Source organism: Pelobates fuscus, chromosome 12 (genome assembly GCF_036172605.1).
Source record: "Pelobates fuscus isolate aPelFus1 chromosome 12, aPelFus1.pri, whole genome shotgun sequence".
Lineage (NCBI taxonomy): Eukaryota > Metazoa > Chordata > Amphibia > Anura > Pelobatidae > Pelobates > Pelobates fuscus.
The window spans coordinates 101577382-101596919 of NC_086328.1; the positions used below are offsets into that span (position 1 = coordinate 101577382).

At 38.8% G+C, this 19538-nt stretch overlaps 1 protein-coding gene across 6 annotated transcripts in view; it reads left to right on the plus strand.

Annotated features, from left to right (window-relative positions):
• Nucleotides 1-276: 276 nt before the first annotated feature.
• SOX6 (SRY-box transcription factor 6) overlaps nucleotides 277-19538 on the plus strand; it is a 380567-nt gene continuing 361305 nt past the window's right edge. For 3 of the 6 annotated variants that reach the window (XM_063437583.1, XM_063437587.1, XM_063437588.1), the window contains exon 1: nucleotides 8599-9343. The gene's annotated coding sequence lies outside the window, so the exon portion shown is untranslated. Of the gene's footprint in view, nucleotides 376-7028; nucleotides 7317-8598; nucleotides 9344-12448; nucleotides 12739-19538 lie in introns of those variants that run through there. The other 3 variants (XM_063437585.1, XM_063437584.1, XM_063437586.1) reach the window with 3 other exon arrangements.

The window sequence follows — 19538 nt, forward strand, 5'->3', positions numbered from 1 at the left end:
TGTATAGTGAGTGTGTGTACACTGTGTGTGTATACTGAGTGTACAGCAGCATTTAGATGAGTGACAGCCCCATCACTGCCACACACACAGGGGGAAGTAGAAGTTTTTCAGTAAATGCCCTGAGAGTGCAGCGCTGTGTACACTGTGGGTATTGAAGCACACTGTGTGCACAGCCTCACATGACGTGGGATAATTTTTTTCAGGAACAAAGGATGAGGGAATGAAGAGAGAGAAGGGGTTGGCAGCGCTGATGAGATGTAGTGAAGGTGTACCCAGCCTGGCCCACCCACACCCAGCTCTTTCACTGCAGCCTGGGAGACTCTTCATCCAGCCATAGCTTCCTTCCACCGCCTGCCTGCCTGCCTGCCTGGCACAGTAAGTACTAATGCTGGGGGTAGCCTTGGGGGGTGGGGAGGGTGTCTGAATTCTGATCCCAGGATCCCAACAAATACCCTCACCTTTACCTGGAGAATCATTTAGTCCATTCTTCAAACTTTTACAAAGAAATCAGACAGAGTCCATGCATAGATAGATAGGTGGATAGATAGATAGATAGATAGATAGATAGATAGATAGATAGATAGATAGATAGATAGATAGAGATAGATAGATAGATCAGTTATTTAGGATTTTACTTTGCATCCATGTAACATTTGCTTAAATACTCAGTAACTTTTAGACACTTTTATAAAAACTATGCATTGTTTTAGTTTAGATTGAACACAACTTTATGTTATCAATTCATCCAAGGAATTTATTAGTAATACCTTTACATTACTTGCTGTGTATCACACATACATTCACACACACACAAACACACACACCTGCATGCATATACACACACACTCTCACACAGAGAAACCTGCATGCATACACATACACAAACCTATATATACAAATATGCAAAAACAAACATGCACACATGCTGCATACACATACAGGTGCACACATGAATGCATGTACAAACAAACGCACACAATTGCACACACACATATACATAGACATATACACACAGACAGATCATATATATAAACATATACACGTGTATTTATATAGCACTGCTGTCACGGTGTATTTTCTGCATGCACATGGGTACAGGAGGGGGTGAACATTAAATGTTGAATATGCCACATGCTGCTGTTACCTGCAGGCTAATGATGGCCATGGCCAGCGAGCTCCAGATGTGGCGCAGACCCTGGCATGAGGCTGGTATAAGTTTGACATTCCTATAGTGGCATGGGGGAGGGGAAGCAATATGCTGCCCTGTCATTCATTCATCCATCCATCCAACCCTCCCTCCTTCCCTTTATCCATCCATCCATCTCTGTATCCATCCCTCCCTTCTTCCATCCATCATCCATCCATCCCTGTATCCATCCCTCCCTCCCTCCATCCATCCATCCATCCCTGTATCCATCCCTCTCTCCATCCATCCATCCATCCATCCCTGTATCCATCCCTCCCTCCCTCCATCCATCCCTGTATCCATCCCTCTCTCCATGCATCCATCCATCCCTGTATCCATCCTTCCCTCCCTCCATCCATCCATCCATCCATCCCTGTATCCATCTCTCCCTCCATCCATCCCTTTATCCCTCCATCCATCCTTCCTTTTATCCCCATCCCTCTTTTTATCCATCCCTGTATCCCTCTATCCATCCATCCATCCCTTCATCCATCCATCCCTGTTTCCCTCCCTTTATCCATCCATCATCCCTCCATCCCTTCCTCTCTTTACCCATCCATTCATCCATTCATCCCTCCAATCCTCCCTCATTACCTGGGTCCTCCATGTGTCTAGCTTAATGTGGGGGGTGTCCAAGTTCCTTCTAAGACATATAGAGTTTTCTGCAGACATTAGCCAAGACAATATCTAAAACTTCCACAGTCAGTGAACACATTGTATCTAATGACATGACCTGCTTCACACAGTAATCTATATTATAACATGTTTATTATATGATGAAAAGAGTGTTAGATATGTTTAACATAATAGATGTTATGACTTGATATATAGAGTATACAGAATATGTGCCATAGTACGTATAGAATGCAAGATGCGTTTATTGCATGGTGTTCAGAGAATGTATTTAATTCGGAATTATATACTTTTGGTATATGGAATATACATTCTTGTATGATGGATAGGGTGTAGAATAAGTTTGTTAAATGATGGAGTAAATCTTTATGCATGATATATATGGGATAATATATATTCATTACTTGCTGTATTTAATATATATATTTATTCTAGACTGTATATATTTTTTAAATAATGTATATAATAAATCTTTATTACTTGATGCATAGAGCATATATTTATTACATGATCTATATAATATATATTTATTCCATGATGAATATCATATATAATTATTCCATGATGTATGCAGCATATATTTATTTTATAATTAATATAATATATATTTATTACATGATGTATAAAACATTTATTTATCCCATACTGTATATAGTATATTTGTATACCATGCTGTATATAATCTATTTATTTCATTACCTATACAATATATATTTAATCCACACTGTATATAGTATATATTCATTACATGATGTATACAATATATATTTATTAGATGACGTATAGAGGATAATTTATTAATTGTTGTATAGAGGTTTTGAGAAGCATTCGTTAAATGTTTCAGAGTGTAAATGTTTAGCACATTATCTATTACAGTATAATGAATGTTTATTAGTAGTGTACTGAGTTTAATATATATTTAGCACATGACGTATGAAGTATATATTTATTGAAATTGAAATATCCCCTTATTGCAAAGTTTTCCTAAAAAAAAATCTCACAGAAGATCCTTAATAAACAACTAGGTTTCCAATCTAATATTATTATATGGAATATAAAACGATGGACGAATCATGTTTAATTGATATAACTTAGTATCACAGAATATTATTGAACCCCTTTATGCCACATTGTAATCCTGGTAAATAATAATATTTTGTGTTCACAGGTAGAGATGATCAAACAGTGAATTTCTGTTTGTAACAATCTATGTCTGGATGTGAATTAGACATCGCCAGATGTTTGTAAATTACACGATTTCCTTGTTTGTATCATTCCCCTTTAAACCCTGCAGGTTTATAGGTGTAGGACCTATTATACACCTATTATATATTGTAAGACCTATTACACACCAGCAATCAAGGGGTCAAACCATGCTCCCTGTTTTGAAAATAATATTCTAATAATAATTAAAAATCATAAAAATAATTGAACTGATCATACAGAAATCCTACGGAACAATGAACCCTTTCATTACCAGCAATCCTGTATGCATTATTTAATCATTATTAAATGGGTATACTTTATTTAGTCATTATTATATGAGTAATATATATTTGATCATTATTATGCGAGTATCCTTATTGAGTCATTTTTATATGAACACGATTTATTTTATCATTTTTATATGATCATGATTTATTTTATCATTGTTGTATGAGCATGTTTATTTAATAACAATTACACGAACGTGTTTTATTTAATGATTATTAGTTTAGCACGTTTTATTTACTAATTGTTGTAGGAGCACGCTTTTATTACACTATCTGTGTGTACATATATATCATCTGCATGATTATATATGTGCATTATCTGTATGAGTCTATATATAAATATTACCTGTATGAGTGCATGTATGTGTGTGTGTATATATATACGACACTACTACAGATTATATATATGTATATACACACACACACACACACACACACACATATATATATATGTATATATAAGTTATATGTAGTAGTGTGTATGTATGTATGTATGTATGTATATATATCTGTATGATTGTGTATATATATATATATATATATATATATATATATATATATATATATATATATAATATATATCCCCATATCCCCCCATCCTGCAGACTGTATGGATCCCCCCTCAAGAAAGTAATCTCTCTCTGTATATAGTGCTGTCTCTTTATCTCTGTATATAGTGATGTATCTCTCTGTATAGTGATCTCTCTCTCTCTCTCTCTCTGTATATAGTGATGTCTCTCTCTGTATAGTGATCTCTCTCTTTCTCTCTGTATATAGTGATGTATCTCTCTGTATAGTGCTCTATCTCTCTGTATATAGTGATGTCTCTCTCTAAATAGTGATCTCTCTCTTTCTCTCTGTATATAGTGATGTCTCTCTGTATAGTTATCTCTCTCTGTATATAGTGATGTCTCTCTCTGCATAGCTATCTCTCTCTGTATATAGTGATGTCTTTCTCTGTATAGTGATCTCTCTCTCTCTGTATATAATGCTGTCTCTCTCTCTCTGTGTATATAGCGATGTCTCTCTCTCCATAGTTATCTCTCTCTGTATATAGTGATTGTCTCTCTCTGTATAGTGATCTCTCTCTCTGTATATAATGCTGTCTCTCTCTCTGTGTATATAGTGATGTTTCTTTGTAGTGATCTTTCTCTGTATATAGTGATGTCTCTGTATAGTGATGTCTCTCAATCTTTCTCTGTGTATAGTGATGTCTCTCTCGGTATAGTGATGTCTTAATATTTCTCTGTATATAGTGGTGTCTGTATATAGTGCTCTCTCTATATAGTGACGTTTCTCTCTATATATTATGTCTATATTTTCTCTCTCTCTCTCTATTGGTTATTGGTTTCTTTACAGTGATATCTGACATCTCTCTCTCTCTGTATAGTACTTCCTGATCCATCTCTGTATAGTGATATCTGACATTTCTCTCTCTCTCTCTCTGTATAGTACTTCCTAAACCCTCTCTGTATAGTGATATCTGACATCTCTCTCTGTATAGTGATATCTGATCTCTCTCTCTGTATACTTTGTGATATCTGACATCTCTCGCTATATAGTGATATCTGATCTCTCTCTGTATAGTAATATCTGACATCTCTCTCTCTGTATAGTAATATCTGACATCTCTCTCTGTATAGTGATATCTGACATCTCTCTCTGTATAGTAATATCTGGTCTCTCTCTGTATAGTGATATCTGACATCTCTCTCTGTATAGTGATACCTGACATCTCTCTCTGTATAGTAATATCTGGTCTCTCTCTGTATAGTAATATCTGACATCTCTCGCTATATAGTGATATCTGATCTCTCTCTGTGTATTGATATCTGCTCTCTCTCTCTCTCAGTATAGTAATATCTGACATCGCTCTACGCATAGTGATATATCTGACATCTCTCTCTGTATAGTAACATCTGATGTCTCTATGTATAGTGATATCTGACATCTCTATCTCTGTATAGGAATATCTGACATCTCTCTCTGTATAGTAACATCAGATCCCTCTCTGTATAGTGATCGGTGTCTCTAAGACAATGATGTCTGACATCTCTCTCTGTATAGTGACATCTGACATCTCTCTCTGTATAGTTATATCTAATCTCTCTCTATCTTTCTCTGTATAGTGATATCTGACATCTCGTTCTGTATAGTGATATCTAATCTCTTTCTATCTCTCTATCTGTATAGTGATTTCTGATGTATCTTTCTCTCTGTATAGTGATGTCTCATCTCTCTCTATAGAGTGGCCTAAAAGTGAGCATGGAATTTCTGTCCTGTATATATTTCCACACATAATTTGGGGAACTCAAACTCAATTTCAACTAAATCCACTGCCTCTCAGGACTCAGCAGCTCCAGTTATCCTCCCCCCCTTCCCACACACAAACACTCATACCTTATCTATCACCTGTCCCCCTTATTCTCCCCATTCCCAATCTAATCTCTGCCACTCTCCCTCTCTGAATCCCATTCCTTTGCTCCCCTTTTATTCGCCTTCTCTCCCAATATATTGTTTGTGCCCCTGTATTCCCCTCTTCAATATATGTCCCCTGCTCCATCTTTCCCCATTCCCTGTCTTTTCTCTCCCTCCATTCCCTATCTATCTTCTGTCCTTTTCTACCCGCTCATTATTATCTATTCTTCCCACTCTTTCTCTTCCTATCTATTCTCTCCCTATTTCCTATCTATACCCCTATTCTCTCTCTATTCTCTGCCCCCTCTTCCCAATTCCCTATCTATTCTTGCTCTCCCCTATTCCCTATCTATTATTTATCTCCCATTCCTTATTTATTCTCTCTCCCCCTCTTCCCCATATATTCTCTCCCCCCATTCTCTATCTATTCTCTCCCCCCCATTCCCTATCTATTCTCTCTCTCCACATTCCCTATCTATTCTGTCCCCCCTATTCCCTTTTTATTTTCTTTCTCCCCCCTCTTCCCCACCTATTCTCCCCCCCATTCTCTATCTATTCTCTCTCCCCCCTATACCCCATCTATTCTCCCCCCATTCCCTATCTACTATCTCTCCCCCCTCTTCCCCATCTATTCTCTCTCCCCCCATTCTCTATCTATTCTCTCTCCCCCCTCTTCCCCATCTATTCTCTCTCCCCCAATTTTCTATCTATTCTCTCTCCCCCCTCTTCCCCATCTATTCTCTCCCCCATTCTCTATCTATTCTCTCTCCCCCTATTCCCTATCTATTCTCTCTCCCCCCATTCTCTATCTATCTCTCTCCCCCATGCCTTTTTTATTCTCTACCCCTCCATTCCCTACCTATTCTCCCCCCCCTATTTCCCACCTATTCTCTCTCCTCCATTCCCTATCTATTACCTCTCTCTCCCCATTCCCTATCTATTACATTTCTCCCCCATTCCCTATCTATTACCTTTCTCCCCCATTCCCTATCTATTACCTTTCTCTCCCCATTCCCTATCTATTACCTCTCTCCCCCATTCCCTATCTATTACCTTTCTCCCCATTACCTATCTTCTCTGCCCCCTCTCTCTCCCTTTTCAAATCTATTCTGTTCCCCAATTCCCTATCTATTCTCTCTCCCCCATTCCCTATCTATTCTCACTCCCCCCATTCCCTATCTATTCTCTGCCCCCCTCCCCTCTCTCCCCCTCTCTCACTGGTTGGGAGGGGATGCCTTCCTCCTCCTCTTTCCTCAGATCAATGCCCTGGCCACTCACTTTCTGATGTTGCACGACGGGAAATGCTTAGAATACTTACGACATGGCCGCAGATATTGACTGCCAAGTGTGACAGCCCCCAGGAGAGACCCCCAGCACCCCTCAAACTGAGTTCCAGCTCAGAGCCCAGAGCCCCCCTTCATACCCCCCCTCCAAACTTCTGACAACGAGCCGGATTCCGGGGACCCTGCCTGCTGCACACCCACACTTTATTGGGGTCTCCTTGGGATTGCTGGTGTTGATCCATGAGTGACCCCTGATTTATAGGAAGCTCCCCCCGCAGGATCTCCCAGTGCCTGCTGTGAGAGGTAACTAGGGGCAGGAGGGGAACCACACGTCCTAAATCCTGCAGTTTTATGGTAGAACCTGTTGTTTATGTATTAGAACCTGTTGTTTATATATTAGAACCTGATGTTTATATAATATAACCTGATGTTTATCTATTAGAACCTGATGTTTATCTATTAGAAGCTGTTGTTTATCTATTAGAAGCTGCTGTTTATCTATAAGAACCCGATGTATCTGTTTGTTCTTGTTGGATACACTTTGTTACTGTTGCAGTTGAGGTGTTCGATCTTGGTTTGGGTTGGGGGCTCAGCTCTGCTGAGATGGCTCTGAGCGTTTAACCCTTCGTTGTCCCGAGATTCCCTCTGAGCGTCATTCTGGAGCCCCCCACTTCCAGTCTGCAAGGGGTTAAAGTGGCCCTGTATTTCGTTCAAATGTGACAGATACAGAGTCTATCCATGTGGCTGACAGAACCGGCAGGGGAGGGGTTAAGTTATATCTGATGTATTACCACCATATAATTGTAAAACGCTGGTACCAGAACCAGATTTTATATTTTCAATCCTGTAGCCATCCTATTGTGTCTGTCAGAGCAGGGTTAAACTTCACACACACTCTGCCTATAAATCTCAGCCATCCCATTAATACAGAGTACTGGCAGCTGCACACTGTCAGAAGCCTTCTCCGGCACTGCAAGGGTTACAGAGCTCTCTGCCCCTATGTTGGCTCCCTGTCCTGGTACAAAGAGGAGTCCCTGCTGCTGGGTGTAGTCCAGACAGACCCCTGCTTTCAGGCAGACAAGTGTATCCCAGCATTTCTTTATAGCTCAGCCTGTCAAAGCACCACAGCCAGCACACAAGGTGTTAATATAACACACCCTCCTGGTCCAGCAATAACACCTATGAGTATATTAAATGCCCACCCCTGCTGTATGGTGGGGGCACACTGGCAGGGTTTCCTAAGTCCTGCTCAAAAACATGAGTTTGACATTCTTCTTCTGGGCACACCAACCCTCCATTTCTCCTACCCCTTCTCCTGCTGTTAGTGCCCCTTTACCCCACATCAGTTGCACATTTTCAAAAAATTACCCCAAACTTCTAATGAGCAATGAATGCAGCTCAACAATCTCCCAGTGGCATGTCTCCATCTGTCCACTAGGGGGAGTAAAGCTGTGCCTTTTAGCTGTGCAGGGCAAGCTTTGCAGGCAGGTTGGATAAAGTTATAGACAAAAAGTTTCAGACATTTCACACCCCAAATGACATGATAAAAAAAAAAACAGAAAGGAAAGAGCGATTCTCTCTGTGTGTAATGTGTGTGGAGCCAGGGGAAGGCTGCTCAGGATGGCGCAGTAATTTGGATCCTATCCCTGTCTTGTGCTTCTAGTGCAGGCCATGAAAACTGACCTTTAAAGAATGCTTAACCCATAAATTGTAACAAACCCTCCTCCTGGAGGCCGCGCCTGACAATACACAGCCTGGACAATCACCCCAATCCGGACAATCACCCTCACTGGGGGTGCTCAGCCTGGACAATCGCCTTAACTAGGGCACCCTGACCAGGGGGTACCCCGGCTGGACTAATACTCCACCCAGAGGGCTTCCCAACCCGGACAGTTACCCTGACCAGGTGGACCCCAACTCGGACAATCATCCTGACCAGGTGCACCTCAGCTTGGAAAATCGCTGTGACCAGGGGACCCAGCCCGGACAGTTACCGCGACCAGGGACACCCCAACCTAAGCAATCAACCTGACCAGGGGTACCCCAGCTCGGACAATCAATCTGAATAGGGGCACCCAAACCTAGACAACCACCCTGACTAGGGGTGCCTGAGCCTGGATAATCACCCTGACCAGGGGCACCCCAAACAGGATATTCCCACTGACCAAGGGCACCCCATCCCTAGACAATCACCCAAACCATCGGTGTCTTGCCGAAACGTCGCACTGACCAAGAGCACCCCAACCAGGGGACACCGTTCTGGAGAATCACCCTGACCACAGGCACTTAGCCTGGACCACCACCCTGAGCAGGGGGAAACTCACAGCAAAGTAAGTTCTGCCACCTTCACAGACCTTTAATTCTCCGATAGAACACTTTAACCCCTACGATACACACGACAAGCCAAATATGTCATAACAGAAAGAAAATAGCTAAAATAGTATATTTTCACAAACACACACACACACACACTCTCATGTACACACACATTCATAGATTGTATCACTTACATAATATTTTTTTTATCTCTTGAAATGGTTAATATTATATTTGATATATGGCACAGCCACGTGCAATTATTGTTCTGTAATATCAATCCATTTGTTTATATATAAATATATATGTAATGAAGATTTTTCACTAGCGACAAAGATAATGTGCGTATATAGCTTTCAGTTTACTGATTTAGATTTAGAGATTTGAAGTGAAATAATAAAAGTGTGGCATAGGACAGGGTACATATTTCCCTAATCGTTTAATGCCCACTGATTCTCCTTGGCATGTGTGCCATATTCTTGGAGCAGACATGGGGGTCACATGAAACTGGTGCTCCCTATTTTGTACTTCATGTACGGAAACTATCCTTGTGTCTTTGTATCTTTGTTGTTCAATCTCTATAAATATAGCCGAGGAGCAGACTTTGTAATTAATCACTAATCCTTTCTTCTAAAGGGTGTGTAATGGGAATATGTTTGAGTACTATAGCTGCATGCAGAGTAACGCAGTATTAATTAGACATCTTTCCTACATTATCTATACGCATACAGTCGTATAGCCACTTTCACTATTTGTGTGTGTTTACATAACCTTATGCAAACACACTGACATTCACATAAGGAATATATGTTATATAGTTTATATATTCAATTGTTTTTTTTTTTATGTCGAAAAGTTGAAATAAAACAATATATTTTGGCAAATCAGATATCGATCAACAATCTAAGCATGTCCTTTGTAAAATGTCAAATAGTCGGTGTATAAAAGATGCTACCGGTATGTAAAATGCAGACTGATGTATTTAGTGACGTAAATGTTGTTCTTAAAAAAATAAAAAATGAAATACATTTAAAAAAAAAAGATGTTTATTTTGCCTTTTCGAAAATTTCAATATGACGCTGATTTCCCTTACTATTTAAGGAATCTTTTAGACTTTGCTAAATAGATTTAAGGAATTCTAAAATAACATTAAAATTGGTGCTTTAGGAATTTGATTTTTCTGTAAATGTGAAATGATTATCTGTGGTTAGGACTGACAGTACAAACTGATGTTGAATGCATTTATTCGAGTGATAGGATAGAGGGCAATTAGCTGCTAGCCGGTGATATATCTGGTTTCTGTGTCTGTATTGGAAGGTTTTGCAGGGTTTTTAAGGACAATGTGGAAAACAGCTATGTGCTACAGAGGATATAGGATGCTTCGTATGTGTATATCAGACACGTCTGACAGTAGTTATATGTGTGTCTTTTTCATGACTGCCTGAAGATAAGAGATTAATTTTATTCTTGGGGTGTTTCCTAAATTATAAACAGTGAAAACTTTTGAGATAAAAGAAAATGCAACTTGTCCCCGCCTGATAAGATATTTATTGTATATTAATTTATACTCCCCTAAATTAAATTAACTGACACAATAACATTTAGAATTTTGAAAATCATTGTATTTATTTTTTAAATGTCTATATATTTGTTTAACATTGCCAGTAGCTCTTAGGTCTAAAAATATTGATTTTGACATTAAATTTAGGGCAACTGATATCGTGAAATTTCACCCATTAAAAAAGTATGTCTAAATATAACTAAATATGTGTTATATATAAGTGCACATCTATATATGTTTTTTCATATATTTTTAAGTATGCACACTAATATAAAATATAGGTACATATTTTTCCAAAAACACTGTCAACCACTATGCATCAGAATATATATTGATTTATTTTATATATATATATATATAAAATAATATATATTTAATATATTTTGCCTTAGGCATAGGTACTGCCTTTGCAAAACTCCTAGAATTGAATGGGTTAATTTGCCTTGCTCATATTATAAAAAAAAAAGGATTACAGATGATAATATCGTGCTTCATCTATTTTTTTTATTAGTTTTTAAAAATAAAAAAAATAAAAAAAAATAAAAGAAATCATATTTTTAGGCCGTTTAACTCTTCGAAAGCCATAGAGACGTGTCATTCAATTCTTCTTTCGGTCGAAGTAACACAACACATCCCAGAATACCCTTAAGCCTTCCTTCCAAAACGCTGTGAGTTACAATAAATTCTTGTGTTAAGTGAGAAAAGCTGGTGGTAAAATAATACTTTGACTTGTCCGTGTGTTGGGCGAAGCTGATCTCGTAATGGCATTTTGTTTTGAACAGTTGCTGCACTTGAAGTCTCCTCATAAGGCAAGGTGGCACTCAGACTGAAAGAAGGTTCAAAATGCCACATTTATAATTAGCCTGCCAATTCAGCACATTGTATCTATTGCTATACTGGGATATAGTTCTGCTCCCTGATCCTTTCAATAGGCTGTATTCAGAATTAGCCAATTCAACTCCTCAAACTGTGGAATCAAATTTAGAATAGGCAGGGAGCGAAGGAACAAAGGTTTCTGTTTAGAGGAGGGGGAGGGAGATAAAACAAAACAAATAATGGAAAATGAAAAAAAAATTGTGCCCCCATAAACATAATAGGGTTTATTAAATCCCTCCCCCCCCCAAAAAAAATGCAAAAACAAAAAGTATTTGCAACCCGCCTAACATGTTGCAGCCAGGGAGTAGGGTTCAGTAGAGGCCTACAGACCCCCCCTTTCCCCCCCGCCGTGCGTCACTGGTCGGTGTTTGTCTCTTGCCGTACCTGTGCACACCTGTTAACCGTTATAATTGAGCACGGTGTATGGTGTAACGAGTAGGGTTTATCGCAGTGATGAAAAGCTGTCTACTGCATTTACCTCTTTAATTGTAGTGAAGTACTTTTATGTTTGTTCTTTTTTTGCTCTGGAAAATTGGCCGCAGGAACGAGACTTATTTTAGGTTAAAATAAATTCTCCTTTCCTTTTATTTTGGACTCTGGTTAGTAAGAGATATAATAGCCTTCAGGAGTGGAATTTGGAGCAATCCCCACACTGCACAAAATCCCCTTTCGAATCATGTAGAGCATAATGCTATAGACGCTAGCAGTGTGTCGCAATGTCTAGATTTAACGCAAACCTTCGGTTCATAATATTTCTTCTTAACACAAGGACACGCCGATCCCAGTGCCACTGACTGCCAGGAAATAACGATACAGTTGTAAATGTGTTCCCTGTATCGTAGAGCAATTACATTAATTTCTTTACAGCAATTTCTGATTCTGCATTTTCCCGGGCAAAGAATAATGTTTCGATTTTCTGGAATGGAACCCGAAAACCTGGTCTGATTTTAACTCTTTAAATCCTACGTTGGGGTGAGTGATGCAAGCTCCTCAGGGGCAGAAAGGGGTTAAAGGCTGGCATCTGCATTTGGCTAACAGATCTGAAGTTATCATATTTAATCTGTGTGGAAAGCTGTTAACCCTTTCACTGGCAAATGAGCCTTATTTCTGGTCTCGATGATGGCAAGGCTGTTGAAAAAGAAAAAGTCTACAGTAAAAACTGTTTATTAGAATTGATACGTTTCTATTCAAGACATGGAACTCTTTTTTTGTTTGTAAAATAAGGTTTCTGCATGATTCAGTATTTTATTCGAGACATTTTATCATGTAAAATCAAGGGTAGCGTGTTTATTCAGTTTTACATTGCGTTCATTTTGGAATCTGCATGCGATGCTTTGAGATAAGTGCTCTGCGGTGCCTATAAATCCCTATGCTGGTTCTTGACTCCTAATGCTCGGGCTTCAGATAGCAGATGATCCCATACAAGAATATGGAATGTCCGAATTAGTAGCAGTGTATAGTAAATAAGCTGAGGTTATCACTGCAAAACCTGAGCAGTATTACAGCGATACCGTTGAGAATTATTCTGCAGAATCCGGTGGAATTCTTTCTAATCATTGTTTTATGTTTAGTTGTCCACCGATTGGACGATATTCAAAAATTAGCCGTCTTTCAGTAACATTGTATGCTGTATAGGTTTATAGTTCAACAAACTATTTTGTAATCATTTTATTTACGTATGTTATTTTTTAAAATGTAGTTTCTAGCTCGAGATGAATAACATTCTCAGTAAATAGAAACCCGCGTTAAGAGGAATGGTTAAGTCATGTGATGTAGCCGTCAGTTTGTATGTAATGGGCCTGTATTTGGACCCGACTCTAAATGGATGACAATATATTAATTATTACAGATATCTTAACATACTGAACACACTGAACAGAAGGGGTACTTTATTCTGTTATGATGTTCATTTTGAGACCAGAGTTTGCTTAATATAGAATGGTATTACAATTTAATTTACTTTGGACTGTAAGATGTGCTACGGATATCTCTCATCTTTTAATTTGTGATGTTATATTGCATTTTGCAAACACAATTTATATTACAGCATTGTGCAAGATAGATAGATAGATAGATAGATTATATATAGACAGACAGTCAGATAGTTGATAGATAGACAGACAAATAGACAGACAGACAGATAGATAGATAGATAGATAGATTATATATAGACAGACAGTCAGATAGTTGATAGATAGACAGACAGACAGACAGACAGACAGATAGATAGATAGATAGTGTTGAACGTAGCTTTGATTGATGCAGAGATACAAAGATAGATCAACAGACCGACGGATAGATACAAAAATAAAGTGATTGACAGTTTGATACACAGATGAGAACGATTGATGCGGAAAGGTAGAATGACTGATTAATGGATTGATAGAGAAATATAACCTGATCACAGATTGACAGATTGATAGAGACAGCAGATGAAAAGATGCATAGACAGATAGAAATCAACATAAAGACTGATAAAGAGATAGATGGATAGACAGACAGATAGAGATACATACATACAGATACAGATAGAAATCACATAAAGACAGACACAGAAAGCAATGGATAGACACGTAGATAAATAGAAAGATATTTAATGAAAAAGATAGATAGACAGACAGATAGATAGATAGATAGATAGATAGAAAGATAAATAGATCGACAGAGGGATAGATATATTAGATAGATAGATAGATAGATAGATAGATAGATAGATAGATAGATAGATAGATAAATAAATATATAAATAGATGGATGGATGGATGGATGGATAGATAAATAGATAGATAGATATTAGATAGATAGATAGGTAGATATATTAGATATATAGATAGATAGATAGATAGATAAATAGATAGATAGATAGGTAGATATATTAGATATATAGATAGATAGAGGGATAGATAGATAGATAGATAGATAGATAGAGGGATAGATAGATAGATAGATAGATAGAGGGATAGATGGATAGATAGATGTTCAATGATTTTCAAACAGTTCCCAAGACTAGAATCCAGTGGAAAAATAAGACAAAGTAGAATAGGAAGAAAATATATCAAGAATTACGTAAATAATGAAATTTGAGCAGTAAAATTAAAGGACTGTGTTTGGGCTACAAACCATCGTTACGTCGTGTTTACAAACACAGTTTGGGCCGGCACATTGATGATTTGTTAAGGAATTGGGGTTGTTTGTTGGTTCGCGGCAAGCAGCAGTTAGTGGTCAGACAGTGTGTGCTGAGCAGCGTACACAACTCAAATGCAAAAAAATACAATAAAGGCCTATGATGGATTCCCAGCTCCTGTGTATTCTGATGGCAAAAATGTCTTGTTCTGATATTAGTCGCAGTTTTCTGCTCCCGTGTCAGTTCATCTGAAGGTTTTATTGGGCTTGTTTAACTTTATTGCACATTCCTGGAAGCCTGTTATATAAAGAAAGATCACCAACAATGTTGCCTGCAGCAATTGGTAAAACGATTAGCCCTTGTTAATATCTAAATAAAATATAAAGAACAGTCTGTGCCAGAAACAGCCAGATTAACCCTTTCACTCCCTGACACACTAGCGTGCAAACTGGAGGTTATCTCTCTGAATCAATGTGACATAAAACTGAAATGACTACAATTCCCAAAACTGTCTGAGACTGATCAGAATTGCGGTATATAATAGAATGTTTCATATAGCTAGTGTAGTCAGTGTCATTAAACAGCTTGATGTGTCCCTCATACTGCTCTGACGCAGGGATCGTTCATTGCCAGCGCACACATCACACAGTGTCAAGGGTAACTGGATTTAACCCTTTATCTCCTATTGCTTTCCCTATTCCCTGCCCAACGTGATGTTTAAAGCAAGTGCCAAATCTTTCTCTCAGTTTGTTTGTGGGGTTCGACGGAGATAGCGACCTGAGTGAAGACAACGCTGCGTCGGGACGCAATTACATTTACAGCGTTCGCCTCAGATAGAAAGGCACAACCTGTGTTACTTATTAAGCAAAACGGTTCCAAGTTTGTAAAGTGCTAAATGTTCCGCAATCACCATGGGAACCCCCTAAATTTGACGCTTCAACCTCCGAATGGAGGCCATGCTTCTAGCTTTTCTTTTTTTTCTATTACAATTCACTTTCTGTTTTCCAAAATTAGTGATGAGTAGAACATAAATGAGTCGTCACACATTTTATCTTTTTTTATTTTTTTAAGGTTTTATGATACAGTTTGCCTTTAAATCCTTTCACAATAACTTATATAATGGGGCACAGATTCAGCTAGGCCCCCCAACCATGCCCCCCTCCTCCCGCCCTAGTCAGGATAACGTGTAAAAGCAGTAGTGGTTCTGGTGACTATAGTGTCCCTTTAAGAATTGTAGTTTTGTTTCTAAAAATTAAACTTTGTTAGTTAAAAAAAACTGGCTCCTAACTTTTTTTTGCTGGCTCCAAGATTTCAAGCAAATTTGTCAAGCCTTGTTGTAAATGGAGACCAGAGGCTCAGGGCGCCCCCCTTCCACTCAGGATCTTTGATCAGCTGGGGATGTTGAATGCCCCCAATGCCCGCAGGAAGTGAAGGTTATAATAAAATACTGTGGAACAGGTTTAGAAATCTTTTGGGGGTAGATTATGTTACGGTAGGATTGCCACCTTTCTTTGAAAAAAAATATTGTCCATGCTCATTTGTATAATCAATTATTATAAAATGCATTTGAAAGGGCTTGGTTTTGCTGTATAGAGGGATTGCGCTGCAGTTTGGGGAAATATAGGACTGAGGAACCTACCCTGAGTGTTTATTCAATAGAGTGAGTAAACTGTGTGTATAGAAGTGTGTCATTATGTTTATACTGTGTGTGTTTAACAGTGTGTCATTGTGTGTTTTTAGCAGTGTGTATTCTGTGTGTACAGCAGTGTGTCATTGTGTGGATAATGTGTGTGTGTTTAGCAGTGTGTGTTATTGTGTGTATACTGTGTGTGCAGCAGTGTGTCATTGTGTGTATAATGTGTGTGTGTGTTGCAGTGTGTGTCATTGTGTGTACAGTGTGTGTAGAATTGTGTCATTGTGTGTATACCGTGTGTGTAGCAGTGTGTCATTGTGTGCATACTGTGTGTTTTATTGTGTGTAAACTGTGTGTTTTATTGTTTTTATACTGTGTGCTTAGCAGTGCGTATCATTGTGTCCATATTGTGTGTGTTTAGCAGTATGTGCACAATGACACACACATTCACTGACACACACACACACTCACTCATTGACAGACACACACACTCACTGACAGGTGCACACACACACACACACACACACATTCATTCACTGACACACACTCCTCCCTCTCTCCCTCTTCCTCTGCGCCTGCCTCAGATTGTTGTTTTTTGTCTGATGGTCGGGGCCGTACAGAGATCACTGTGTTCAGTCTGAGAGGGCGGTGCCCTGCAGAGAGCGCTGTGTTCAGTCTGAGGGGGCGGTGCCATGCAGAGATCACTGTGTTCAGTCTGAGGGGGCGGTGCCCTGCAGAGAGCGCTGTGTTCAGTCTGAGGGGGCGGTGCCATGCAGAGATCACTGTGTTCAGTCTGAGGGGGCGATGCCACGCAGAGAACGCTGTGTGGTCCCAGTTTATAGTTACACAGCTCACTGCTGTAGATTCTGTACAAATAAACAATAAGTGTCTGTGTCAGGATCTGGCCAAATGGCTCCACCGTGAATTCCTTGATATTAGCTAAGTTATTAATGGAAAACAATGAGTTTGGTGTTTTCTACTAAGAGATATATGTAATGTGCAAAATAATAATTGTCAGCCCAACCAAAAATGAGTGGAGACTTGTTTATATCTCTGATCCCTGACAAATGGGTATTGATTATATTAGAAAGTATAACTACATTTAATAAATATTTATATTATATGTGTCTATTTTTCGATATATAAATATACCTACACAAACCCATGCACCCCCTTATACAAACACAGTATATAAAGTAGCAATGATGGTGAATCGTGTCACCACCTATTGATCTATCTATATATCTATCTGTAGTTTGATTATTATTAATTTTATTGGTATTTATATAGCGCCAATTAATTCCGCAGCGCTTTACAATCTTATGTAAGCGGGAAATAGTACAATAAATTAGACAGTGACATAGGAACAATAGGTAGATGAGGAGCCTGCTCAAACGAGCTTACAGTCTAGAGCATAGGCAACTTTAGGCACTGCAGATGTTTTTGACTACACCTCCCATGATGCTTTGCCAGCCTTATGGGTGTAAGAGCATTATGAGGGATGTAGTCCACAAAATCTAGAGTGCCGAAGGTTGCCTACCCCTGGTCTAGAGTATTGATTTGTCTCTCTTGGTCTATAGATAGATAGATAGATAGATAGATAGATTTTAATAGTTTACTCCTGAAGTTTTTCGAGGAAGGGGGGATAAATTATCCTGGCCTCCAAGTTTTACAGGGTTAAATTTCTTTGGTTGATAATTTTGAGTGGTGATCATGTTAACTCTTTGCGATCTGTGCACGGCATACATCGAGGGAAACATTAAGCATGCATTATGCAATTCACAGATGAAATTGTTACATAAAAAAAAAACTTTTTTGACTCGGTACCAGCTGGTACCAGCGCAGACAGCGAAACGATTCCTGTTTTTTGCTGTATTATCAGAGAGCGCCGTACTCAGCGTATCGCGCACAATGTCTCATTACAGGCGGAGAAAAAAACACCTTAGATAGATTAGCCCAGGAGACCATGGCTTCCGAATAAAAACATTCCAGCGGATCAGCTGCTGGTTTTGAAGTGTGGATGTCTTTGTGAGGTTTCATATCAGGCAGAGACAGGTACCGGGGCTGATAAAGACCAGATACCTTGCAGGGAACGATTTACAGATGACTGAGAGAATCAGCTCACATTCTTCAACCCTTTCACTAGATCTAACTTCTCCATCTCTAAAACCAACGACAGATCTAGGATAGTCAACCTGACACCGCACTACATTTCCCATGATGCCCAGCTAGCCTTTAAGCCCAGGTTAGCCATTGCTGTCCAAATATACACTAAATAAATCTTAATTAGTCTGACTACATTTACTAGTGAACAGTGAATATTTAATCAGCTTGCAAAATATAATACAGAATAGCAGGGGGAGTTTGAACTATTTTTCTTACAACTTGTAATGCTCTGTTATGTAAAGGGTTAACTCTCATAGTAATGTCATGCTTTGTCACGTAAGGGGTTAACTCTCGTAGTGATGGCATGCTCTGTCACGTAAAGGGTTAACTCTGTTAGTAATGTAATGCTCCATCACATAAAGGGTTAGCTGTCTTAAGAATGGAACGTTGTGTCACATAAAGAGTTAAATCTCTTAGTGATGACGTGCTCTGTCACGTAAAGGGTTAACTCTCTTAGTGATGGCATGCTCTGTCAAGTAAAGGGTTAACTCTTAACAATGTAATGCTCGGTCACATAAAGGGTTAATTCTTTTAGTGATGCGATGGCATGCTCTGTCATGTAACGGGTTAACTCTCTTTGTAAAGTAATGCTCTGTTACGTAAAGGGTAAACTCTCTTAGTAATGTCATGCTCTGTCACATAAAGGGTTAACTCTCTTAGTGATGTCATGCTCTGTCACGTAAAGGGTTAACTCTCTTTGCAATGTAATGCTCTGTCACGTAAAGGGTAAACTCTCTTAGTAATGTCATGCTCTGTCACATAAAGGGTTAACTCTCTTTGTAATGTAATGCTCTGTCACGTAAAGGGTTAATTCTCTTAGTGATGGCATGCTCTGTCACGTAAAGTGTT